Source organism: Amblyraja radiata, chromosome 24 (assembly GCF_010909765.2).
Source record: "Amblyraja radiata isolate CabotCenter1 chromosome 24, sAmbRad1.1.pri, whole genome shotgun sequence".
Classification (NCBI taxonomy): domain Eukaryota; kingdom Metazoa; phylum Chordata; class Chondrichthyes; order Rajiformes; family Rajidae; genus Amblyraja; species Amblyraja radiata.
In genome coordinates, this window is record NC_045979.1 from 31,557,443 (window position 1) to 31,585,165 (window position 27,723).

Below are 27,723 nucleotides of genomic sequence, written 5' to 3' on the forward strand. Positions count from 1 at the left end.
TATTTCCCTCTGGTGCGTCTCCGATTTCCCTTTAAAACCTCTTTGTGACTGAGAAATTGAGGTGTTGCACGTTGGAAAGTCCGAACATGGGCAGGACCTGCACAGCGAACGGTTAGTTTTTAGTTTAGTTTAGAAATACGGCGTGGAAACAGGCCCTTCGGCCCACCGAGTCCGAGACGACCTGCGATCCCCGCACACTAACACTATCCAACACACCCTCGGAACAATTTTACATATATATATATACTAAACCAATTAGCCTACAAATCTGTTTAAGAAGGAACTGCAGATGCTGGAAAATCGAAGGTAGACAAAAATGCTGGAGAAACTCAACGGGTGAGGCAGCATCTATGGAGCGAAGGAAATAGGCTATTTCCTTCGCTCCATAGATGCTGCCTCACCCGCTGAGTTTCTCCAGCATTTTAGCCCTCAAACCTGTACGTCTTTGAGGCTGTGGGAGGAAAGCAAAGGAGAAAACCCACATACAAACTCTGGACAAATGGGTTCGATCCTGACTACGAGTGCTGTCTGTACGGAGTTTGTACCTTCTCCCCTTGACCTGTGTGGGTTTTACCCAGGTGCTCCGGTTTCCTCCCACACTCCAAACACGTACAGGTAGTGGGCGGCGCGACTCTTGTCAGCAGCGGCCTCTGCAGTCCGTCTGTCTTTTTATTGTTTTCTGTCTTGTTCTATGTAGTTTTTATTGTTTTTTTTGTCGGGGTATGTGTATGGGGGTGGGGTGGGGTGGGGGAACTTTAAGGACTTTCCCCTGCACGGGAGACCCGACCTTTTCTTTGTCGGGTCTCCGTTGTCGTTGGGGCTGCAACGTGGAGCGGCCTCCAACAGGAATGACCTGGGGCTCCAGTCGCGGAGCTGCGGATCTACTCACCATCACGGAGCTGGCCGAGTCCGGAGCGGGTGGAGCTGTGGTGGAGCGCTGCTGTGACCCGACCCCCGGAGATTCGGAAGCTCCTACCGCAGGTCTTTGGACAGTAATACCGGGAGCCCGCGGGTCCCTGGTGGGAGACCGCTTTTCGGGGCTTCCGCAACGGCGACTTCTCCCGCCCGAGTTACGGGGTTGAAGAGCACCTGGAGCGGGGCCTTACATCACCGCCCCGCGCGGCTTGGAATGGCCGTGGGACTTTGTGAGCGCCCGCCGGGGCTCCAACACCAAGAGCCCGCCGGGGCTCCAACACCAAGACCCGGTGCGGGGCCTTGCATCACCCGGCGTGGCTTTAATGGTTGCGGGACATTTAACATCGCCCGCCGGGGGCTTTGACTCTGTCTTTGACTCTGACATGGGGGGGGGAGAGGGGAGTGAAGGGGAGAGATATGTTTAAGTTTTGCCTTCCATCACAGTGAGGAGGACTCACTGTGATGGATGTTTATGTGAATTGAATTGTGTTGGTGTGTGTCTTGGTTCTTTTTTTGTATGGCTGCAGAAACCAAATTTCGTTTGAACCTCATGTGAGGTTCAAATGACAAATAAAAGGTATTGTATTGTATTGTATTGTATTGTATTGTATTGTATGTAAGTTAATTGGCTTGGTATCATTGTAAATTGTCCCTAGTGTGTGCAGGATGGTGTTAAGGGCCTGTCTCACTTAGGTGATTTGTTTAGGTGATTACAGGCGACTAGTCTGTCGTCCTGTATGGTTGTGAGTCGTCTCCTCAGTCGCCCAAAGAGTCTTTCTGGTCGCCGCTGGATTTTCAACATTGAAAAAGTTTTGGAGACAGTCGGCGACAGTGGGCTTGACGCCAATGAGCGTAGCTTGACTTCTCCTGACGTAGGCGCTGTCGTAGTTGTCGCCGGGTTAACGTAGGTTGTCACCGGTGCTGACCGGGGTTTTTTTGTTGTTAAAGTAATGATTCTATTTCAAATTTTATGTCGGGGGGGGGGGGTTCCAGTCACCGGTTTTTCGGCGATCTGCTACGACTATGATAGTCGACGGCAGTCGCCTAAACATAGCCTAAGTGGCACAGGCCCTTTAGCGTGCGGGGATCGCTGGTCGGCGAGGACTCGGTGGGTAGAAAGGGCCTGTATCTCTAAACCAAACTAGACTATAAACTAAACCATTTATTGTCGTTCAGTCAACTGGTTAGAGAGGTGAGCAAGACTCTGGTAATCTGCACAGGAAGCTCGTGGAATGTAATTATAGAGGTGTTTTCATGTAGGGTGTACGGCACAATAAAGCAGTGTGTGTGTGCGCATGGCATCATAATTCATAGGCAGGGAGGTAAAGAGACTCATTGGAACACAGAGCAGGTCACAATCACTTGGTATGAAAGATCGGCTCTTTACTTCACCATATGCAAACTCATCAATAACGCCTGGCAAGGTGACGTTGATATCTCTGCGGTTTTGAACACTGATATCGATCAGAGAAATTCTCTTCAATTCCGCTGCTAATCTTGTCTCCGTGTATTCTTGGGATAGGGAATGATGCTTCAAAAAGAACGCTCCCTTGCACAAGATGAAATTTGCCGGCAATGCCAATAAGGTGCAGCAGGTAGTTCAGTTTAGTTTAGACAATAGACAATAAACAATAGACAATAGACAATAGGTGCAGGAGTGGTGAATCTGTGGAACCTACGCTGCACTCCTTCAATAGCAAGAATGTCCTTGCTCAAATTAGGGGACCAAAACTGGACACAATACACCAGGTGTGGTCTCACCAGGGCTCTGTACTACTGCAGAAGGACCTCTTTGCTCCTATACTCGACTCCTCTTGTTATAGAGGCCAACATGCCATTCGCTTTCTTCACTGCCTTAGTTTAGAGATACAGCACGGAAACAGGCCCTTCGGCCCACCGAGTCCGTGCCGCCCAGCGATCCCCGCACACTAACACTATCCTACACACACGAGGGACAATTTACAATGAAACCAAGCCAATTAGCCTACACGCCTGACCGTCTTTGGAGCGTGGGTGGCAACCGGAGCACCCGGAGAAAACCCACGCAGGTCACAGGGAGAACGTGCAAACTCCGTACAGACAGCACACCATAGTCAGGATCGAACCCGGGTCTCTGGCGCTGTGAGGCAGCAACTCTACCTCCACGCAACCGTGCCGCACTTTACCGCCACTTGCGGAGAAACAGCAACGAGCAGCCAACACCTTCAGTGCAGCTGGGCTAGACAACCAAAGGGAAAAATTCAGAGGGAGTCATTGAACAGAAAATATCATCAATGGTTGTTTAAGAAGGAACGGCAGATGCTGGAAAATCGAAGGTAGATAAAAGTGCTGGAGAAACTCAGCGGGTGCAGCAGCATCTATGGAGCGAAGGAAATAGGCAACGTTTCAGGCCGAAACCCTTTGGGTTTCGGACCGAAACGTTGTTTATTTCCTTCGCTCCATAGATGCTGCTGCACCCGCTGAGTTTCTCCAGCACTTTTATCTATCACCAATGGTTGTCTTTGACTAACTTCCCTCAATCACTCATATCAGCAGTTTTGGGCCCCAGATCTGAGGAGGGATGTGCTTGCTGGCATTGGAGAGGGTCCAGAGGAGGTTTACGAGAATTATCCCACAGATGATTGGGCTAACGTATGATGAGCATTTAATGGCACTGGGCCTGTGCTCGCTGGAGTTTAGAAGAATGAGGTGGGACCTCATTGAAACTTACCGAATAGTGAAAGGCCTGCATAGGGTGGGTTGTGGAGAGGATGTTTCCACTGGTGGGATAGTCTAGGACCAGAGGGCACAGCCTCAGAATAAAAGGACGTACCTTTAGAAAGAAGAGGAGGAGTGATTTCTTTAGAGGGTGGTGAATCTGTGGAATTCATTGCCATAGACAGGCGAGGAGACCGAATCATTGGCTGTTTTTAAAGAAGAGATTGACAGATTCTTGATTAGGACGGGTGTCAAAGGTGACAGGGAGAAGGCAGGAGAATGAGGTTGAGAGGGAAAGATAGATCAGCCATGATTGAATGGTGGAGTCGACTCGATGGGCCGAATGGCCTAATTCTGCTCTGAATTTATGAACTCATCAACCCGTGATCTGGTCAAAATAAGTCCGCTGCAGCTTTGAAAATCAAATCACACCAAAGGCATTGAGAATTAATTTTCAATGACCAGTGAAAAATAGTCACTAAATATTTAATCAGGCAACTGAGTCAATAGATACCGTAGAGTCTGAAACAGAAGGAAGTGCAGAGACCTAAAGAAAGGAATTGAATTAACAGAGTACTGAATAATTACAATGGTGTCATTGCGATACCATTACCACACAGTCCTATTCACCATTATCTGATTTTAATAACACACTGTGGCAGACATCCAACCAGGCATCATTTGGTCTTCAGAGTTAGGGCAGCACGGTGGCCTAGTGGGGTACAGCTACCACCGCACTTTATTTCGAGAGGGCTAGAATACAAAAAAACAGGAATGTAATGCTGAGGCTCTATAAGGGGCTGGTCAGGTCGCATTTGGAATATTGAGAGCAATTTTGGGCCCCATATCTGAGGAAGGATGTGCTGGCTCTGGGGAGGATCCAGAGGATGTTCGCGAGAATGATTGTCAGCTTACATAACAATATCAATCAATGGCAAATTAAAAAAAAAAAATTCTGCGCTGTGAACATAAATGCTAGCCAGTATGTTGGGTCAGCTTCAAGACTCTCTAGTCCAGTCGAGTTTAGTTTAGTTGAGAGATACGGCGTTGAAACAGGCCCTTCAGCCCGACGAGTCCGCGCTGACCAGCGATCACCGTACACTGGTTCTATCCGACCCACCAGGGCCAATTTTACGGAAGTCCATTAACCGGCAAACCTGCACGTGTTTGGAGTGTGGGAGGAAACCGAAGCTCTCGGAGAAAACCCACGCATGTCACGGGGAGAACGTACAAACTCCGTACAGACAGCACCCGTGGTCAGGATCGAACCCGGGTCTCTGGCGCCATGAGGCAGCAAACTCTACCCCTGCGACACTGTACTGCCCTAAAGGGCCGGTCCCACTAGGCCGTCATTTGCGCCTCATTTACGCGTCATATGTAAAATAGGTCGAGGCGCACGGGTAGCGTGTGGGTAGCGCGGGATGGGCACATGGAGAGGCATGGAGGAGTGTGGGGTTGCGCACGGTATCTGTACGAAATCCTTGCGCGCCACCTTCGTGACGCATCGGGTACGCACACCGACCCATTGGGTTACGCACGCTGCGTCCCGACATCTCACGTGTATCGCGTGGTGATGCATGGTTACGTCACCATGCGTAACCATGCGTCGCCACGCAGCGCAGGGTATTCTAATGACGTCACGCTCACCAGACGACTTGGTGACGTGTGATTTGCGCACGACGTCGCACGTAACGACGCTTCGACCTATTTTACATATGACGCGTAAATGAGGCGCAAATGGCGGCCAAGTGGGACAGACCCTTAAAGTTTAAAGTTTCTCAAAATGAAAGGCTCTCAGCATTGGGACATAAAATAGCTGGATTCAACCACTGTCATTCGAGGTAACATGTCATTCAATGCTGTTCACTCTGCTTAAAAGTACATCTGCTAACCTTCCATTGACTGTATCCCTGTTGCCCCTAATACCACGTGTGGGGGTTTCACTGTACATTAATTTGTACATGTGACAATAAACTGACCTTGAAACCTTGAAAGAATTGCAGATGCTGGTTTAAATCGAAGATAGATTCAAAATGCTGGAGTAACTCAGTGGGCCAGGCAGCTTCTCTGGAAAGAAGGAATGGGTGACGTTTATGGGTCGAGACCCTTCTTCAGACTGATATTACAACTGCTCATGCCCAGGTCATGGGTCATTCGGGATAAACATTCTCGCCAGCTGAACCACTGCGTGTGTACGGACCTGCATATTCATTTCAATGCGATTTATAAATAAATGTATCCGTCAAATATGTCAGCAGTAGGCCACACCGTACTGCAGGCTGCTCAAATCCACAATTGTATCTATTTAAATTATTGACTCAATACAGCACCAGCCTTGAAGACGTAAGAATGGCTGGAACGAACCTGTCAATGATCAAATCCCTGGCATTAGCCTGAGTCACAGCCATTCAAATTCGATATTGATTTACACGAATTACAAGTTGTGTGGTCAACCAATTTGAGACAGTCCTTACATCCCTATCTAAACAACCTTCCCGGATTGAAGGAAACGAGGGGAATGTGCTGTGTGGGGGATAGGTTGGAAAGTTTCGATTGGAGTTAAACTTTCGAGGTGGGTCGGCTTAAATAAAGATGCTGTCGCTTTAACCTCTGGGGTTGGTTCCAGTCTGTCAGGGCACACAGTTGGGAGCCGTGTCCGGGTAAAGACCCATGGAGGACCCGGCGTGGGGGGGGGGGCAGCCATGAGGGGGGGGGGGCAGCCATGAGGGGGGGGGGGGGGGCAGCCATGAGGGGGGGGGGGGGAAGAGCAATGGAGGTCCCGCCATGGGGGAACCGCCGTGAGGGTGGGGGGGGGGGGGTGTTGAGGGGGGAGAACAAAGGAGGAGCCGGTGTACTTGGTGACGACGTCAGCCCCTTAGGTGGCCACTATTTGTATACCTTGCGTGCGCAAGCAGAGAATTCCACTGTCCCTTGTCACATGTGACAATAAAGTGTTACAATTCCAATTCCAGATGAATGTTTCACGTCGGGCCGATAAGACGATGCACGATTACAATTGAGCCAAGTGAACACACATTTCACGGTTGAAATGTCCCACGGTTGAGCCGCGGGACTGAATTACCATCGCCCGGTGGGGTAACAACATCGGAGGCCTGGATCGCCTCAGCGCAGAGGGAGAACAAGGAGGGGAAGAGACAGTGACTTTAAGACTTTTGCCTCCATCACAGTGAGGAGGTGCCTGGTGAACTCACTGTGGTGGATGTTAATTTGTGTTTATTGTGTGTTTTGTTGTTTATTATTATATGTATGACTGCAGGCAACGACATTTCGTTCAGACTGAAAGGTCTGAATGACAAATAAAGGAATCTAATCTAATCTAATCTAATCTAATGATGAAGGGAATAACATTGAGTGCGAGATAAAGTCTGGTAAAGTCTGATTAAAGATAGACTGAGAGCCTCCAATGAGGTAGGTGTAGATAAGTCAGTATTAGTTGACCTGATCCATGTTACTGTTTACTGCTGTGTACTTAAACAGTCATCTGGGTGAGTGCCTCATATTATCTAGTCTGTTAGTTCAGCCTCTAGTTAGATTCGTTGTTGAGCATGAACTTACAACACCTATGTATTTGAGCTCTGTGTGTTTACAATATAAACAACTTATACTCATGCACGTGGTGTAGATCCAATTGGAGGAGCAGCACCTCATATTTCGCTTGGGCAGTTTACACCCCAGCGGTATGAACATTGACTTCTCCAATTTCAGGTAGTCCTTGCTTTCTCCCTCCTTCCCCTCCCCTTCGCAGCTCTCCCACAGCCCACTGTCTCCGCATCTTCCTTTCTTCTTCCCGTCCCGCCCCCCCACATCAGTCTGAAGAAGGGTCTCGACCCGAAACGTCACCTATTCCTTCACTCCATAGATGCTGCCTCACCCGCTGAGTTTCTCCAGCATTTTTATCTGCCTTCGATTTTTCCAGTATCTGCAGTTCTTTCTTAAACATGTTTATAGTAGGTAGTAGCTCAGGGCCGCTCCCTGGTTGCTGATTAGATGGTTTAGTGAATGGTTAAGTAGATGGTTCACACATGGTTACCGAGCAAATGCAATAATGTATATATCTATATATGCGGGATCCATCTGCTTCCGACCACACTCTGTCATTTACACTTCAAGTGGTTCAATGGGGAGACTGAACAACAGATGTCAGAGTTTACAATGCCCCAAGCTGGTTACATTTCAATACCATATGTTAAAAAAAAAACATGAACTGAAGTTTTCAGTTACCATGGGAAGCATTATCCCTGCAAGTCCTTGACCGGAATTAGTGAAATGGCAAACGACGGCAATCTCCAAGAAGAATGAAACTATTGTCTCTGCCCATTACTTACTTGAGAGCGGTTAAGGTAAGATTTTACTTAAACAGTTAAAGGAAAATTGTACATCCCGCAGTCCGTTAAACATGGCGAGGATCTCATTATTCTATTTCAGCACATATGATAATTAAACACAAGGGGTGGTGCGTGTATGGAACGAGCTGCCAGTAGGAGGCAGGGACTATCCCAACGTTTGAGTAACAGTTAGACAGGTAGGCAATAAACAATAGGTGCAGGAGTAGGCCATTTGGCCCTTCGAGCAGGTACATGGACAGTACAGGTTTGGAGGGATGTGGACCAAACGCGGGCAGGTGGGACTAATGTAGCTGGGACATGTTGGCCAGTGTGGGCAGGTTGGGCTGAAGGGACTGTTTGCATGCTGTATCACTCTATGACTATGATCCCATGACTCTATGAAGAGCTAGATAGGGCTCTTAAAGATAGCGGAGTCATGGGGATATGGGGAGAAGGCAGGAATGGGGTACTGATTGGGGATGATCAGCCATGATCACATTGAATGGCGGTGCTGGCTCAAAGAGCCGAGTGGCCTACTCCTGCACCTATTTTTCTTTGATTTCTATGTTTCTATGTCTATGATCTATCTTTCCTTATATTAAACCCATTCTCCTGCCTTCTCCCCATAACCCCAGACACCCGTACTAATCAAGAATCTATCTAACTATGCCTTACAAATATCCATTGATTTGGCCTCCACAGCCTATTGTGGCAATGAATTCCACAGATTCACTACACTCTGACAGAATAAATTTCTCCTCATCTTTCTAAAGGAATATCCTTTAATTTTGAGGCTATGACCTCTGGTTCTAGACTCTCCCACCAGTGGAAACATCCTCTCTCTCCACATCCAGTCTATCCAGACCTTTCACTATTCAGCAAGTTTCAATGAGGTCCCCCCCTCGTCCTTCTAAACTCCAGCGAGCATAGGCCCAGTGCCGTCAAACGCTCACCTATGTGAACCCACTCATTCTTGGGATCATCTCCTCTGGACCCTCTCCAGAGCCAGCACATCACCCTTCCTCAGATACATGTAAAATTATAAAAGGACTGGACAAGCCGGATGCAGGAAAAAATGTTCCCAATGTTGGGCGAGTCCAGAACCAGGGGCCACAGTCTTAGAATAAAGGAGAGGTCATTTAGGACTGAGGTGAGAAAAAACTTTTTCACCCAGAGAGTTTTGAATTTATGGAATTCCCTGCCACAGAGGGCAGTGGAGGCCAAATCACTGGATGGATTTAAGAGAGAGTTGGATAGAGCTCTGGGGGCTAGTGGCGTCAAGGGATATGGGGAGAAGGCAGGCACGGGTTATTGATAGGGGACGATCAGCCATGATCACAATGAATGGCGGTGCTGGCTTGAAGGGCCGAATGGCCTCCTCCCTCCTACACCTATTTTCTATGTTTCTATACGGGACTCAAAATGTTCACAACACTCCAAATGCGGCCTGGCGTCGCGCCTTATAGAGCCTCAACATTACATCCCTGTTTTTGTATTCCAGTCCTCTCGAAATAAAAAATCCAGTCCCCTGACACTGCACACCCCTCGGGATGCTTGCTCATGCCTACAGAAGACTCTGCCTATCTCCCTAATTATAGAATCCCCAACGACTGCCTTGACGTTATTGTGAATGCAAGGCCTGAACAGAAGAGTTGCTCTAATATCACTGGGAAGAACAATTTGCGTCTGAATCGATCTGTGTCAAAAGTTGCACCAACTGGGCACTTAGAAGATAATAGGTATCAGCAGATTCAACGTGGATTTATGGAAGGCAATGCATATTTAATCTCTTATAGAGTTTTTTTCTAACATTGTAATCAGCGGAACAGATACCGGAAAATGGTGGACCAAAAGACATAGGGGCAGAATTAGGCCATTCAGCCCATCGAGTCGACCCTGCCATTCAATCGTGGCGAATCTATTTTTCCCCCTCAGCCCCATTCTCCTGCCTTATCTCCGTGACCTTCGACACTCTTTATGATCATATGATCATTGACACTCTTATGCTAGATGCAGGAAGATTATTCTAGATTATTCCCGATGTTGGGGAAGTCCAGAACTAGGGGTCACAGTTTAAGGATAAGAGGGAAGTCTTTTCAGACCGAGATGAGAAAATCATTTTTTACACAGAGAGCGGTGAATCTGTGGAATTCTCTGCCACAGAATGGTAGTTGAGGCCAGTTCATTGGCTATATTTAAGAGGGAGTTAGATGTGGCCCTTGTGGCTAAAGGGATCAGGGGGTATGGAGAGAAGGCAACTACAGGATACTGAGTTGGATGATCAGCCATGATCATATCGAATGGTGGAGCAGGCTCGAAGGGCCGAATGGCCTACTCCTGCACCTATTTTCTATGTTTCTATGTTTCTATGATCTATTGTCAATCTCCACCTTAAAAATGCCCATTGTCGGCTTTCACAGCTGTTTGCGCCATTGAATTCCGCAGATTCACCACCCTCTGCCTGAAGAAATTCCACCTCATCCCCTTCTTTTATTCTGAGGCTGTGCCCATTGGTTCCAGACTCCCCCATTACTGGAAACATCATTTCCACGACCACTCTATCAAGGCCTTCCTTTATCCGTTAGGATTCAACGAGATCCCCCCTCATTGTTCTAAACTCCAGCGAGTACAGGCCTTGAGCTTGCATACGCTCCTCATGTTAACACAATCATCCCTGGGATCGTTCTTGTAAACCCCCTCTGGACCCTCTCCAGAGCCAGCACATGCTTCCTCAGATATGGGGCCCAAAACTGCTCACAATACTCCAAGTGTGGCCTCACCAGTGCCTGACAGAGCCGCAGCATTATATCCTTGGATACAGCATATTTGGACATTTATTTGGCCTGTTTCTGTGCTATAATCTCTAAAGTTTTAAGTCCAAAGGGGCCCCTGCTCATCCTTCAGCATTCTAGAGAAAACTATCCAAGTCTGTCCAAACCTCTCCATGTAGCTAATATCCTCCAATCCAAACTTCATTTTGGTAACCAGACGATTGACACAAAATGTTGTTATGAACTGCTCCCATTCCCCACTGCATAGACACAAAATGCTGGAGTAACTCAGCGGGACAGGCAGCATCTCTGGAGAGAAGGAACGGTGATGTTTTAGGCCGAGACCTGTCTTCAGGCTCAACCATTTACCATTTACCACTGTGGTAACTCTCTTCAGCACTCTCTCCAAGGCCTCCACTTGCTTCCTGTGATGGCCGCACAACCAGAACTGCATACTATACTCCAAATGTGGCGTAACCAAATGCTGCAGAGCCACACCACGATTTCTTGACTCTTATAACCAACGCCCCCCCAATCAATAAATGGTGACAAGGTACACAAAATTGCTGGGGAAACTCAGCGGGTGCAGCAGCATCTATGGAGCGAAGGAAATAGGCGACGTTTCGGGCCGAAACCCTTCTTCAGACTGATGGGGGGTGGGGGGGGGGGAGAAAGAAGGAAAAGGGGAGGAGGAGGAGGAGCCCGAGGGCGGGCGGATGGGAGGGTGGGAGGAGACAGCTAGAGGGTTAAGGAAGGGGAGGAGCCAACAAGGGCTAGCAAAATTGGGCGAATTCAATGTTAATGCCATACGGACACAAGGTCCCCAGACGGAATATGAGGTGCTGTTCCTCCAATTTCCGCTGTTGCTCACTCTGGCAATGGAGGAGGCCCAGGACAGAGAGGTCGGATTGGGAATGGGAGGGGGAGTTGAAGTGCTGAGCCACCGGGAGTTCAGGTAGGTTATTGCGGGACTGGTTTGCAATAAATGGTGACATACCACACACCCTATTTACCTCTCTATCCACAGAGTCATAGTGTGGCGGCACCTGGTGGACGGCCACTGGCAGAGCGAACCCTCGGCTCTGGAGGGAGGAGTTAGATGTCATGGTGTGGGAGGCGCAGGTCACGGGGTTGACCCTTAAGGGGTATTTAAGGTCGGGCAACGCCCGTGCCCATTTGAGGAGTAGGGAGCTGTATCTCACTGATTAAAACACATCTCAAGCGCACAACTTGTGTCCGCTTAGTTTATGGCTGGACGGAGTTTGTACGTTCACCCTCTTGACCGTGTGTGTTTTTGATCCGAAATCTTCCGTTTCCTCCCACACTTATACGGTTATAAGGTCATGTGATACGAGCAGAATTAGGCCATTCGGCCCCATCAAGTGCAGCTGTACACAGTATTAGTGAGACCACATTTGGAATACTGTGTACAGTTCTGGGGTCCATACTTAAGAAAGGATGTACTAGCCCTGGAGGCAGTGCAGCGAAGGTTTACAAGATTAATTCCTGCAATGAGGGGATTGACATATGAGGAAAGGTTAAGTAGGCTGGAACTCTACTCTTTGGAGTTTAGAAGAATGAGAGGCGATCTCATTGAAACATATAAGATCGTGAGGGGCCTTGATCGGGTGGATGCACCGAGGATGTTCCCAATGATCGGGGAAACTAGAACTAGAGGACATAGTTGCAGAATAAGGGGGGGCTCTTTTAAAACTGAGATGAGGAAGAACTTCTTCACCCAGAGGGTGGTTAATTTATGGAATTCACTGCCCTAGGGAGCAGTGGAAGCAGAAACTTTAAATATATTTAAGACTAAAATAGATGGTTTTTTAGCTGCCAAGGGGATAAGGGGCTACGGGGAGAGGGCAGGGATATGGACCTAGGTATGGTTAGTATAGTAAGACCTGAGTGATCTCCTGGACAAGTGTCGATCGCCTGGATTGGGGTCGGAGAGGAATTTCCCGGATTTTTTTCCCGAATTGGAACTGGGTTTTTATCCGGTTTTTTGCCTCCCCCAGGAGATCACGAGGTTCTTGGGGTGGAGAGGGGTGATAGCGGTATAAAGGGGAGGGTAGTGTCTTGTGTTCTGTGTCTTGTGTCTACTGTTTGTGGGTAAGTGTGTCTGTTTAGTGTTCAGCCATGAGCGAATGGCGGTGCGGGCTCGACGGACCTGGTGGTCTACTCTCGCACCTACTTTCTATGTTTCTATGTAAGTCTACTCCGCCATTCAATCATGGCTGATCTATCTCTCCTTCCAAACCCCATTCCCCTGCCTTCTGCTCGCAATCCCCGACACTCCAAAGACGTACAGGTTTGTAGGTTAATTGGCTTGGTATAAATGTAAAAAATTGTCCCCAGTGTAGGATAGTGGCAATGTGCGCGGATCACTGGTCGGTGCGGATTCGGTGGGCCAAAGGATCTGTATCTCTAAACCAAACTAAAAAGACTGGTTTGCAATCAAACTAGCACGTCAATTACTTGCACTAAATTATCTTGCACTGAACGTTATTCATGTTATTCCTTTTATCGTGTGTCTGTACTCTGCGGACGGCACGATTGTAATCACGTATTGTCTTTCCGCTGACTGGTCAGCATGCAGCAAAAGCTTGTCACTGGACCTCGGTACACGTGACAATAAACTAAACTCAAACAAATATTATCTGCAGATTTTTTAGTTGCATTGTCTCAACGTCTTTCCACCAGTGTGTGACTGCTTGCTAAATGTCACTACATTCTGGTTGGGCACTGCGGTGCTTAAAGGGAAAGGGTCTGGTCATCCTCAAAGGCGATTTATGAATAGGCCTCCCGTGAATGCCCCTCCTCTCCACTACAACCCAGGCACAGAGCTATAGCAAAATATATTATTTTTTGTAGAATATAATCAAGTGGGTAAAGATAGCAAGATAGCGCAGGGTTGTTCCATTCACAGCTGCTTCAGTAAATTGCACCAAATCGATAACAAATATATTCCACTCCATCTCATGTAGGAAGGAACTGCAGATGCTGGTTTAAATCCAAGGGAGACGCAAACTGCTGGAGTAACTCAGCGGGACAGGCAGCATCTCTGGAGAGAAGGAATGAATGGGTGACGTTTTGGGTCGAGACCCTTCTGCAGACTGATGTCAGCCCACTACCCTGACATCAGTCTTAAGAAGGGCCTCGACCCGAAACGTCACTCATTCATTCCTTCTCTCCAGAGATGCTGCCTGTCCCGCTGAGTTTCTCCAGCAGTTTGTGTCCACTCCATCTCACTCCACCCCCCACCCCCCCACCCACCACACACAAATAAATCAGCAACAATTATTGAATGCAGGACTACGAGGAATGCAGCCAAGTCACTGCCTCCCAGTGGGTGCATCTCTCCTTACTTGCTGAGTGTTGCAGAGTTGTGCAGGTTATTTGGCCGCCCAGCCATGGGGTGGGATTAGCACCGACAGGAGAGGGGAGGAGGGAAAGGAGGAAGTTAAAGAGGGAGGGAGGGAGGGAGGGAGGGTGAGAGGGAGAGAGGGAGAGGGAGAGAGAGGGAGGGAGGAGAGAGGGAGAAGGAGGGAAGGAGGGAAGGAGGGAGGGAGGGAAGGAGGGAGGGAAGGAGGGAGGGAGGGAGGGGAGGAATGGGAAGGAGGAAGGGGAGAGGGGGGAGCAGGGAGGGCGGGAGGAGGAGGGAGTGGGAGGGAGGGAGTAGCGAGGGTGAGGGAGGAGTAGAGAGGGGTGAAGGGGGAAGGGAGAGGCTACGTGGGGGGGGGGGGGGTAGAGTGAAGAAAGTGAAGGGATTTCTCCCACAGTCAACAGCATTAAAAATGGTCTCCCATCATCCCAGAAGAGGGGGGTACATTCCAGCTGAGCACAGCCGCATCACATGGAGCTTGGTGAACCTCGGGTCAATGGGGCCCATGCCCATGAAATTGGGGGGGGGGGGGGGCGCGATTACAACCCCCTTGTATTTTGATGGCCCGACCCCTCGAAACATATTGCGATGGGTTCAAATATCCTTCGAGATATTTGAACCTCAGGTCGGAGGGAGAGAGGAAAGGATGGGTGGCTTCTGATTTCTCCTCTACCCCCTCCCTCCCCCTCTCCCTCCCCCTCTCCCTCCCCACAAAATGCTCCCATCCGACCTCTCCACGCGTATCTCCCCGCGTAACCACTCTCGCCCCCGGGAGAGGGTCCCCCCTCGTGAGTGGGGACGTGAAGCCACCACCATCACTGCAACAAGGCCCCTCAGTCCTTCAAAAGGGACCCCATTACCCACATAAGGAGGTCCCTTGACTTAGCCTGGCAAAGCTGTTTTCTCCTAGTCCCAAAGAAAGGAAACCGGAAGCGGGGCGTACTAAGACATAGAAGGAAACAACAAAGCGAGACCAGGAGAGAACGGAAACCACAGGAATGAGACAGCCACGGCAAAGCACCGAGAGCCCTAGACAAGCGACCGACGGAAGCCCCGCTGCCTGCACCTCATCTGACTACGATCCTCAATACTCTCTCTCCCTCCCTTCTATCCCCCCCTACCTCTCCCTCCCTTCTCCTTCTCCCTCCCTTCTCCCCTTCCCCCTCTCCTTCCTTCCGGCCCCAGTCCGCCCCCTCAAATAGGGGTCCCACCCCCTAAAAAGGGGGTCGTCTACCAGTAGACATGTCGCCCATGCAAGGGAGAATACCCAGACTGACATCCCCCGGAGGCTTCCCCACGCCCTGCATGGAGACGGGAGGACCATGCCCCACTGGAGGTCCACAACCCATGTCATGTACATCTTTCTCAAGGTCTTAGTTTGCCCCAGGATGGGAGGCGAGGAGGACATCCTTGTAACCTCGAGGAGATGGAGGAGACTGGCTCCTTATTGCAACCACACACACACACACCTTATTTCATCACGGTGGTATCTACAAGGGTTTCACTGCCCTCGATATCTCGGGTCTCGGTGGCTGGATGAGCGGGTACCGCAAAATGCGCAGCATCCAAGTTTAACAGCGCTCCGCCCGCCCGCATTTCCCAAGCCCCGGCTCCCAGCTACGAGCTCCAAATCCTTTGGTTTTCTTACCTACTCTTCTCCCCTTCTCGGCTAAATCTTCTTCTCCTCTCCTCCTCTCCTCTCCTCCTCTCTTCTCCTCCCCGCTGTTGTAATTGTCCACCACTCCGTCTATTTCATCTCAGGGGCCGCCGCATTACTGCACAAAAAAAAAATCCAAACACACACACACTCACTCTCATAGATAGGCGTGCGCGTCCCCGCGGTGCTCCAGGCGCGCTCCCGTGCCTTTGCAGTCCAGTGGACAGGGGGGGGGGGGGGGTGCGCGCACAGATAGCAATTGGATTCATCTCATGCGCGCTCCCGCAGTCAGCACTGCATGTAAGGACGGGAGCGCGCTTTCCCTCCTCCCTCCCCCCACACACACACACACACACACACATCACCAAAGATTATAGAGGAACTATAACCTTTGCACATCACCAACAACTGGGCTACCACTCGCTTGAGGTCAAGATTCAAGAGTGTTATTGCCATGTGTCCCAGATAGAACAATTACATTCTTACTTGCTGCAGCACAACTATTTTTCCCTTCCCCCCCCCCCCTGTTTATTTCTCTTTTTCCTTCCGCCCACAATATTTAATATGAAAAAGAATATGTGATTCTGTTCCATTCTCTTTGTAGTTTGTTTGGTTGTTTGTTTGTTTGTCTTTTTGCACAAAGTCCGCGAGCATTGCCACTTTTCATTTCACTGCACATCTCGTATGTGTATGTGACGAATAGACTCGACTTGACTTGAATATGTGAACATAGCACATCATGGGAGAAAAAAAAGAAGTTCAGTGTGTATATATATATATCACAAGGATGAATGGTGAAAGGCTTGGATGTGGAGAGGATGTTTCCACTAGTGGGAGAGTCTAGGACCAGAGGCCGTAGCCTCAGAATTAAAGGACGTTCCTTTAACATATATAACATATAACAATTACAGCACGGGAACAGGCCATCTCGGCCCTACAAGTCCGTGCCGAACAACTTTTTTCCCTTACTCCCACCTGCCTGCACTCATACCATAACCCTCCATTCCCTTCTCATCCATATGCCTATCCAATTTATTTTTAAATGATACCAACGAACCTGCCTCCACCACTTCCACTGGAAGCTCATTCCACACCGCTACCACTCTCTGAGTAAAGAAGTTTAGGCACCATATCTGTGGAATGATGTGCTGGCTCTGGAGAGGGTCCAGAGGAGGTTTAGAGAATTATCCCAGGAATGAGTGGGTTAACATACGATGAGCATTTGAGGGCACTGGGCCTGTACTCGCTGGAGTTTAGAAGGATGAGGGGACACCTCATTGAAACTTACCGAATAGTGAAAGGACTGGATAGATGTGGAGAGGATGTTTCCACTAGTGGGAGAGTCTAGGACCAGATGTCACAGCGTCAGAATAAAATGACATTCATTTAAGAAGGAGATGAGGAGGAATTTCTTCAGTAAGAGGATGATGAATCTGTGGAATTCTTTGCCACAGAAGGCTGTGGAGGCCAAGTCAATGGGTATTTTTAAGAGGTAGATAGATTCTTGATTAGTACAGGTGTCAGGGGTTATGGGGAGAATGCAGGAGAATGGGGTTTGGAGGGAGAGATAGATCAGCCATGATTGAGTAGACTCGATGGACTGAATGGCCTAATTCTGCTCCTATCACTTACGAAATGTTCCCATCCCACTCCTTAGCCACAAAATGCTGGAGTCACTCAGCGGGACAGGCAGCATCACTGGAGAGAAGGAATGGGTGACGTTTTGGATTGAGTCAGTTTAGTTTAGTTTAATTTAGAGTTACAGCGCAGAAACAGGTCCTTCGGCCCACCGAGTCCGAACCGACCAGCAATCCCTGCACACTAACACAATCCTACACACACTATGGGTGATTTACATTTATACCAAGCCAATGAACCTACAAAGCTAAATGTCTTTGGAGTGTGGGAGGAAACCGAAGATCTCGGAGAAAACCCACACAGGTCACGGGGAGAGCGTACAAACTGTTTACAGACGGTTCCTGTAGCTAGGATTGAACCCGGGTCTCTGGCGTTGTACGTGCTGTAAGGCTACAACTCTACATCTGCGCCACTGTGCCACCCAGACTTGGCAGCTGGTGTCTTGGTGGTCTCTCCCATTCACTGGGTGCACAGCTGGTGCCCCTTGAGATCTGTAACATCTGATTTCACCAGGACAATAAGACTCTTCAAGCCCACTGCACCTCCCAATGACCCAATGTCAAACCAGCTCTTAAAGTGTGTAGGAAGAAACTGCAGAGAGAGTCATAGAGTAATACAGTGTGGAAACAGGCCCTTCGGCCCAACTTGCCCACACAGGCCAACATGTCCCAGCAACACTGGTCCCACCTGCCCATATCCCTCCAAACCTGTCCTATCCATGTACCTGTCTAACTGTTTCTTAAATGTTGGGATAGTCCCAGCCTCAACTACCTCCTCTGGCAGCTTGTTCCATACACCCACCACCCTTATTTGGGGTGGGAGATTGCAACCTTATTGTTTCGATGAATGCAATCAACCTGACGTGGACAAACAGAAGATCAAACAGAACAAGTTGTCTTACAACTTTAGGCTTTGCATGCCATACGCAACAAGAAGAAGTAGAAGACCACCCACTGTGTACTAAAGTTACCCCTCTGATTCCTATTAAATCATTTCACCTTCACTTTAAACCTATGTCCTCTGGTCCTCGATTCACCGAGCAAGGGACTTTGGGTAAGCGCATCTACCCGATCTATTCCTCTCATGATTTTATACACCTCAATAAGATCACACCTCATCCTCCTGCACTCCAAGTATATGCCTACTCAACCTCTCCCGATAGCTCAGACCCTCCTGTCCTGGCAACATCCTTGTAATTGGTTGATTGGCTTGGTTTAAATGTAAAATTGTCCCTAGTGTGTCCGATAGTCTGTAGGCCGAAATGCCTGTCTCCGCACTGTATCTCTAAACTAAACTAAATGCAGGGATATGGAGTAATATGGATCACATTAGTTTAATTGGGCATTGTGATCGTTAGAGATATTAGAGTCAGAGTGATACAGTGTGGAAACATGTTCTTCGGCCTAACTTGCCCACACCAGCCAACAGGTCCCAGCTACACTAGTCCCACTTACCCGCGTTTGGTCCATATCCCTCCAAACCTGTCCTATCCATGTACCTGTCTAGCTGTTTCTTAAACGTTGGGATAGTCCCAGCCTCAACTACCTCCTCTGGCAGCTTGTTCCATACACCCACCGATAGTCTGTGTGAAAAACCTACCCCCCAGATTCCTGGTAAATCTTTTCCCCTTCATCTTAAACCTATGTCCTCTGGTCCTCGATTCACCTACACTGGGCAAGAGACTCTGTGCATCTACCCTGATCTATTCATCTCATGATTTTATACACCTCAATAAGATCACACCTCATCCTCCTGCGCTCCAAGTATATGCCTACTCAACCTCTCCCGATAGCTCAGACCCTCCTGTCCTGGCAACATCCTTGTAAATCTTCTCTGCACCCTTTCCAGCTTGACAACATCTTTCCCACAACATGGTGCCCTGAACTGAACACAATACTCTAAACGCGGCCTCACCAATATCTTGTACATCAGCAACATGACCTCCCAACTTCTATACCCAATACTCTGACTGATGAAGGCCAAAGTGCCAAAAGCCTTTTTGACCACCGGTCAGCTACTGGTGACTATGCCTTCAAGGAACCATGCACCTGCACCACTAGATCCCTCTGCTCTACAACACTCCCCTGAGTCCCCTGACGACAGATGGCACAATGGGCTAAGTGTTCGGCTGGCAACCGGAAGGTAGCCGGTTCGAATCCCGCTTGGAGTGCATACTGTCGTTGTGTCCTTGGGCAAGACACTTCACCCACCTTTGCCTGTGTGTGAATGTGTGTGAGTGATTGGTGGTGGTCGGAGGGGCCGTAGGCGCAGATTGGCAGCCACGCTTCCGTCAGTCTGCCCCAGGGCAGCTGTGGCTACAGAAGTAGCTTCCCACCACCGAGTGTGACTGAGGAGTGAATGAATAATGTGATGTAAAGCGCCTTGAGTATTAGAAAGGCGCTATATAAATCCCATCCATTATTATTATTATTACCATTCACTGTGTAGGTCCTGCATATGTTAGACTTCCCAAAATGTTCTCATCCAAATCATTGATATAGATGACAAACAGTAACGGGCCCAGCACCGAACCCTGAGGCACACCACTAGTCACAGGTCTCCATTCTGAGAAGCAACCTTCCACCTTCACCCTCTGCTTCCTTCCACAAAGCCAATTTTCTATCCATTCAGCTATCTCTCCATGGATCCCATGTGATCTAACCTTCCAGAGCAGCCTACCATGTAGAACTTTGTTGAATGCTTTGCTGAAGTCCATACAGTATACACAACATCTAGCCTCTGCCCTCATCGACCTTTTTGGTCTTCAAAAACATTCAGATTTGTGAGACAATGATGCTGAATCAGATGCTGGTTTAAACCGAATATAGACACAAAAACATGGAGTAACTCAACGGGCCAGGCAGCATCTCTGGAGAAAAGGGATAGGCGACCCATAGCAAAAGGTTGGGCAAGCTGGGACTTTATTCCTTGTAGTGCAGGAGGATAAGGATTGAGCCTATGGAGGTGTATAACATAAGGAGAATAAGTAAGGTGAATGCACAGAGTATTTTACCCAGAGCTGTTTAATTTGGACTGCAAGAAATAACATCAGCCATGCTATCTGGAGCTAAACAGAATGCAGAGTAACACGATGTGATCAGAGACAATCTGGCTGAAGCATTAACCTTGTTTCACCTTTATAGAGACTCTCTCACCTGCTATGTCAAGCATTTAATTTGTATCAAAAATAATTTATTTGATTACGAACACGATAAAAAAAAACAAAATAAAAAACATAACCTTGGTGACACGCCCACCACCATAGTACAAAATCACCAAACTATTCAGACACGAAATTCCAAACAACTACATTACAAATATACTAAATGGATATTTTAGACTGTGGGACCCATTGGGTTCCAGCATCATACGGGAGTGTTGGTCCCCAAACGCAATATTCTACCTCTCTACCAATTCCAATATTGGTGGCCAGTGGGGGGGGGGGATTTCTGGAGCGCTAGTATGGGTGTTGTGGGCTGAAGGGACTGGTTTCCAGAGGGCTAGTATGGACATTGTGGGCCGAATGGATTCTTGGGCTGGCGGCTCAGTCACTCAAGCGTGTTGTTCCATTTCAAGCAGGGTGCAAGGCAACCAAATTCAAGTGCAGTTTCATACAATTTCAAGCAGGGTGCAAGGCCACTAAAGACAGCGAGTCGTGACTTCTCCCTCCTCCATCTTGCAGAGACTGAGCCACGCCCACACTTCTGGGTTTAACAGTCCGTCCCGCCCTCCTACCAGAAGGGGTGTGGCCTTCATGGCGTGATTGACAGGAGAGAGAATCACAACGTTTAAAAAAAAACTAATAACTCTTTTATTTTTCATCGATGGGAAAAATCCTCGGCACCTGATTAGCAGAGGGGGACTCTGAATAAGATGGCCAAAAATCACAGCCGTACGATTCTAAAATCAATATAAACAGGAAGTGCACAAAAATGCTGGAGAAACTCAGCGGGTGCAGCAGCATCTATGGAGCGAAGGAAATAGGCAACGTTTCGGGCCGAAACCCTTCTTCAGACTGATGGCGGTGGGGGGGAGAAGGAAGGAAAAAGGGAGGAGGAGGAGCCCGAGGGCGGGGGGATGGGAGGAGACAGCTCGAGGGTTAAGGAAAGGGAGGAGACAGCAAGGGCTAGCAAAACTGGGAGAATTCAACGTTCATGCCATCCGGACGCAAGCAACCCAGGCGGAATATGAGGTGCTGTTCCTCCAATTTCCGGTGTTGCTCACTCTGGCAATGGTGGAGACCCAGGACAGAGAGGTCGGATTGGGAATGGGAGGGGGAGTTGAAGTGCTGAGCTACCGGGAGTTCAGGTAGGTTATTGCGGACTTTCCTCCAAACACAAGGCGTAGCTATGGGCACACGCATGGGCCCCAGCTACGCCTGCCTCTTTGTCGGGTACGTTGAACAATCCTTGTTCAATACGTACCAGGGCCCCATCCCCGACCACTACCTCCGTTACATTGACGACTGCTTTGGGGCCACTGACTGACTTCATCCACTTCACCACCAACTTCCATCCGGCACTCCAATACACCTGGACCATTTCCGACACTTCCCTACCATTCCTTGACCTCACCATCTCCATCGCAGGGGACAGACTTCTGACCGACATACACTACAAACCAACTGACTCACATGGCTATCTGGACTACACGTCTTCCCACCCTGCCCCCTGTAAAGACTCCACTCCCAATTCCTCCGCCTACGCCGCATCTGCTCCCAGGATGAGACGTTCCACACCAGGGCATCGGAAATGTCCTCGTTCTTCAGGGAACGGGGATTCCCCTCCGCCACCATAGATGAGGCTCGCACCAGGGTCTCATCCATACCCCGCAACACTGCTCTCTCTCCCCATCCCCGCACTCGCAACAAGGGCAGAGTCCCCCTAGTCCTCACCTTTCACCCCACCGGCCGGCAAATACAACAAATAATCCTCCGCCATTTCCGCCACCTCCAACGTGACCCCACCACTCGCCACATCTTCCCATCTCCCCCTATGTCTGCCTTCCGCAAAGACCACTCCCCCCTCAACTCCCTTGTCAATTCTTCCCTTCCCTCCCGTACCACCCCCTCCCCGGGCACTTTCTGTTGCAACCGCAAGAAATGCAACACCTGTCCCTTCACCTCCCCCCTCGACTCCATTCAAGGACCCAAGCAGTCGTTCCAGGTGCGACAAAGGTTCACCTGTATCTCCTCCAACCTCATCTACTGCATCCGCTGCTCTAGATGTCAGCTGATTTACATCGGGGAGACTAAGCGGAGGTTGGGCGATCGTTTCGCCGAACACCTCCGCTCAGTCCGCAATAACCTACCTGAACTCCCGGTGGCTCAGCACTTCAACTCCCCCTCCCATTCCCAATCCGACCTCTCTGTCCTGGGTTTCCTCCATTGCCAGAGTGAGCAACACCGGAAATTGGAGAAACAGCACCTCATATTCCGCCTGGGTTGCTTGCGTCCGGATAGCATGAACGTTGAATTCTCCCAGTTTTGCTAGCCCTTGCTGTCTCCTCCCCTTCCTTAACCCTCGAGCTGTCTCCTCCCATCCCCCCGCCCTCGGGCTCCTCCTCCTCCCTTTTTCCTTCCTTCTCCCCCACACCCCCCATCAGTCTGAAGAAGGGTTTCAGCCCGAAACATCGCCTATTTCCTTCGCTCCATAGATGCTGCTGCACCCGCTGAGTTTCTCCAGCATTTTTGTGGACCTTCGATCTTCCAGCATCTGCAGTTCCTTCTTGAACACATAAACAGGAAGTGATCAAGATTAGACTTTTAGCATTTCCAAACCAAAAGCAACACAACTTTAGCATTTCCAAACTATATTTTGAAACCACATTAAGGGCACTGACAGGTCAGTAAAAGCATTCACAGTTTAGTAGACATGTGTTCAGTGTTATTCACAGCTCAGGCTGAGAGACGTGACCCTTTCGCTCCCCCATCTTGCAGAGACTGACTGCAGCACTCAACACTTCCGGGATTTATAGTCCAGTCGGAAGGGGCGTGGCCTTCAGGAGAGAGAATCTCAACATTTTTTAAACACTAATAACCCTTTTATTTTTCATTGATGGGAAAAATCCTCTTGGTCTGCGCAGCGGAGGGGGACTCTGAGTAAGAAGGCCAAAAATCAATATACAGATCACCAGGAAGTGGTCAAGATCAGACTTTTAGTAATATAAATAACTACTATACAACTATGTCCCTCTCTAACACCACCCGGGCGCGGACGTAAGCCCGGTAAAGGGGAAAGCATCTGGCTCGGGCAAAGCCCTCTTCAACCTGGCGCCGTGACTCGCGGGTGGCCAGCTTGGCCAGGCCGGGGAACAACGCAACCAGGACATCTTTGGCCCTGCCCACTCCCTAGATCCAGTCACCAGTCCTTTGGTCGCTGACAGCAGAGCCGTCCCTCCCCCCCAACAGAGCGTATTTCAAGCGTTGGGATTTTTTATTTCAATGTTCCAACAACGGAAGTTTTTTGCTCTCGTGGAGCCTTGCAGCAAAGCCTGCCCAGCTTTGTGTGGGTGTCAATGGGGAAAGATTTCACGGGAAGCTGAAGGGTAACTTTTTTTATACCAAGGATGGTAGATACATGGAACGAGCTGTCGGAGGAGGTAGTTGAGGCAAGTGCTGTGACAAGGTTTAAAAAACATTTGGCCGTATACATGGATAGGACAGGTTTAGAGGGAATGTGCCCAAATGCAGGCAGGTAGGACTAGTGAAGATGGGGCATGTTGGCCAGATTTGTTTCCACACTGTATCACACTTTGGCTCCATTTCAGTTTTAGAGATACAACATGGAAACAGGTTGTTCAGCCCACCTGGTCCATGTTATCCATCGATCACCCGTCCACACTATTTCTATGTTATAGTCAATAGCCAATAGACAATAGACAATAGGTGCAGGAGTAGGCCATTCGGCCCTTCGAGCCAGCACCGCCATTCACTGCGATCATGGCTGATCATCCACAATCAGTACCCCGTTCCTCCCTTCTCCCCATATCCTTTGACTCCGCTATCTTTAAGAGATCTATCTAACTCTCTCTTGAAAGCCTCCAGAGAATTGGCCTGCACTGCCTTCTGAGGCAGAGAATTCCACAGATTCACAACTCTCTGTGTGAAAAAGTTTTTCTTCATCTCCGTTCTATATGGCTTACCCCTTATTCTTAAACTGTGGCCCCTGGTTCTGGACTCCTCCAACATCGGGAACATGTTTCCTGATGTCGGGTGTCACATTGTCCCTCACTAGCACTCACTCTCTACACACTAGGGGGACAATTTTACAGAAGCTATTGAACCTACAAACCTGCACGTCTTTGGGATGTGGGTGGAAACCGAAGCGCCCGAAGGAAAGCCACGAGGTCACAGGGAGTACGTGCAAACTCCAAACAGACAGCACCCGAGGTCAGGATCAAACTCGGCTCTCTGGCGCTATGAGGCAGCAGCTCCCACTAACTAGGCCAGCATGCCAGCCTTGAAGAGCGTTTAGTGGTCATATCGTCAACGGAACAATGAAGTTCTTTCTTGCAGCAGCATAACAGACTCGTGAACACAATACTCATAGATGACATAATAAAGAAAAACAAAATGCAGTAAATTAAAGCAAAACCCAATATTAGTCATAGAGTTACCCCGTGTGGAAACAGGCCCTTCGGCCCATCTTGCAAACACCGGCCAACATGTCCCAGCTAAACTAGTCCCACCTGCCCACGTTTGGTCCATATCCCTCCAAACCTGTCCTATCCGTGTACCCGTCTAACTGTTTGTTAATTGGTGGGATTGTCCCTGCCACAACTACCTCCTCTGGCAGCTTGTTCCATACATCCACCACCCTTTGTGTGAAAAAGTTACCCCTCAGATTCCTAATTAAATCTTTTCCCCTTCACCTGAAACCTATGTCCCCTGGTCCTCGATTCACCTACTCTGCGCAAGAGACTCTGTGCATCCAGTGCATTAGTGCAAAAAACAAAAGCCCAAACTCACCTGTGTAGCCAAGACAGTTTGTAACTCGTAGTTTAGTTGGTGCTTGTTTGTAGTGTTAAAGAGCTCACTGCTTGTTGGGAGAAGCTGCTCCTTAGCCTGAGCTTGGTGCAGAGTGCCCTCTGGAGGTTTAAGTGAGAGGTGCAATTACTAACCAAAAGGCAAGATAGACAAAAATGCTGGAGTTACTCAGCGGGACAGGCACCATCTCTGGAGAGGAGGAATGGGTGATGTTTCGGGTCGAGATCCTTCTTCAGAAGTTCAGTCTGAAGAAAGGTCTTGACCCGAAACTTCATCCATTCCTCCTCTCCAGAGATGCTGCCTGTCCCGCTGAGTTACTCCAGCATTTTGTGTCTCTCTTCGGTTTAATATATATATATATACACACACACATAAAACCAAACAAACAAACAATAATAGGGCAAAAAGACAAAATCAATGCCCCCAAGTCTATGTAGTTTAGTGATGAATATTAGTATTAATGAATGGATGAATGAATGAGTGAATGAATGAATGAGTGAATGAGTGAATGAGTGAGTGAATGTGTGAATGAATGAATGAATGAATGAATGAATGAATGAATGAATGAATGAATGAATGAATGAATGAGTGAATGAGTGAATGAATGAGTGAATGAAACAGTGAATGAATGAATGAGTGAATGAATTAATGAGTGAGTAAGTGAATGGATGAGTGAGTGAGTGAATGAATGTGTGAATGAATGAGTGAATGAGTGAATGAATGAGTGAGTGAATGAATGAGTGAGTGAATGTGTGAATGAATGGTATGTGCTGGTATCGGAGCAGGGACAGGAGCCTGAAAACTGTAACTTCCAGAGTGAGGAACAGCTTCTTCCTCACAAACATCAGATGGACCAAAAGTGGACAAACGGGATTAGCTTAAGATGGCAAGAGTACAGAGAAGATTTACGAGGATGTTGTCAGGACTCGGGGGTCTGAGCTACAGGGAGAGGTTGGGGAAGCTAGAATTCTTAGCAGAGCAGGAAGATGAGGGGTGATATTGTAGATATTATCGAGATCATGATGGGAAAAGATCGGTCAGAGTCTTTACGGCCAGATTGGACAGAGCCCAGTGCCGTCAAACGCTCGTCGTATGTCAACCCAATAAATCCAGGGATTATTCTCGTAAACCTCCTCTGGACGTTCTCCAAAGTCAGCTCATCCTTCCTCAGATATGGGGCCCAATTTACACCTGAAAACTGTTGTTGTACTCCCTATCGAATTGTTCAATTTCTTCATATTGTTTTCATCCTACCCAACATAATATATCAGCCACACCTCTCTGCAATAAACTTCATGAGTTTTCTACTCTCCTGAGGCCTGTTACCATCTCCCTTGATGCTTACTACATTCCCCATACACCTGACCTCTACAGATTTTTAAATTACATTTCGAGAGGAATAATGTTGTCATATAATCCCATGAGGAACTCCATTGTACACTTCCCACCAATCCACCTACCAATACTCACACAGCCTATCCTCTTACGGTAGACAAAAGTGCTGGAGAAACTCAGCGGGTGCAGCAGCATCTATGGAGCGAAGGAAGTAATAATAATAATAATACATTTTATTTATGGGCGCCTTTCAAGAGTCTCAAGGACACCTTACAAAAATTGAGCATGTAGAGGAAAAACATGTAAGGGGAATGAAATAAATAGTAGAGACATGACTAGTACACAAAGTAAAGACAGAATTCAATACAAAACACAGTATGAGGCAATTAATGCACAGATGAAAAGGGACGGGGACGTGGGGCTAAGGATAGGCAGAGGTGAAGAGATGGGTCTTGAGGTGGGACTGGAAGATGGTGAGGGACACGGAATTGCGGATCAGTTGGGGGAGGGAGTTCCAGAGCCTGGGAGCTGCCCTGGAGAAGTAGCCAATGTTTCGGGCCGAAACCGTACCACAGCCCTCCTCTCTATCCTCTTACCCCATTTTGTACACATCTTGTAAAAGCAAGGACCTGCAGATGCTGGTATACCAAAAAAAAAGACACAAAGTGCTGGAGTAACTCAACGAGTCAGGCAGCAACGCTGGGGAACATGGATGGATGATGTTTAGGGTCGGGACACCTGCTTTAAACTACCCACATCACCTTCCCTTCTGTTTACCAGGTTTAATTTTGTTCACCAGCATATTATGTGGTGTTTTGTTCACATCTTTTGGGCAACGCTGTAGCGTGGCGGTAGAGTTGCCGCCTCACAGCGCCAGAGACCCCGGTTCGATCCTGACCTCCGGTGCTGTTGGTGTGGAGTTTGCACGTTCTCCCTGCGGTCGCGTGGGTTTCCTCCGGGTGCTCCGGATTCCTCTCACTTCCCAAAGACGT

The 27,723-nt window shown here is 48.6% G+C and overlaps 1 protein-coding gene across 14 annotated transcripts in view; it reads right to left on the reverse strand.

Moving 5' to 3' along the window:
* Positions 1-15,901, reverse strand: part of nfasc (neurofascin) — a 185,420-nt gene extending 169,519 nt beyond the window's left edge. For 10 of the 14 annotated variants that reach the window (XM_033042834.1, XM_033042832.1, XM_033042829.1 and 7 more), the window contains exons 1-2: positions 15,767-15,901; positions 14,872-14,875 (exon numbers count right to left, since the gene is read on the reverse strand). The gene's annotated coding sequence lies outside the window, so the exon portion shown is untranslated. Of the gene's footprint in view, positions 1-5,248; positions 5,255-14,871; positions 14,876-15,766 lie in introns of all 14 variants that reach the window. The other 4 variants (XM_033042838.1, XM_033042835.1, XM_033042827.1 and 1 more) reach the window with 3 other exon arrangements.
* Positions 15,902-27,723: the final 11,822 nt, after the last annotated feature.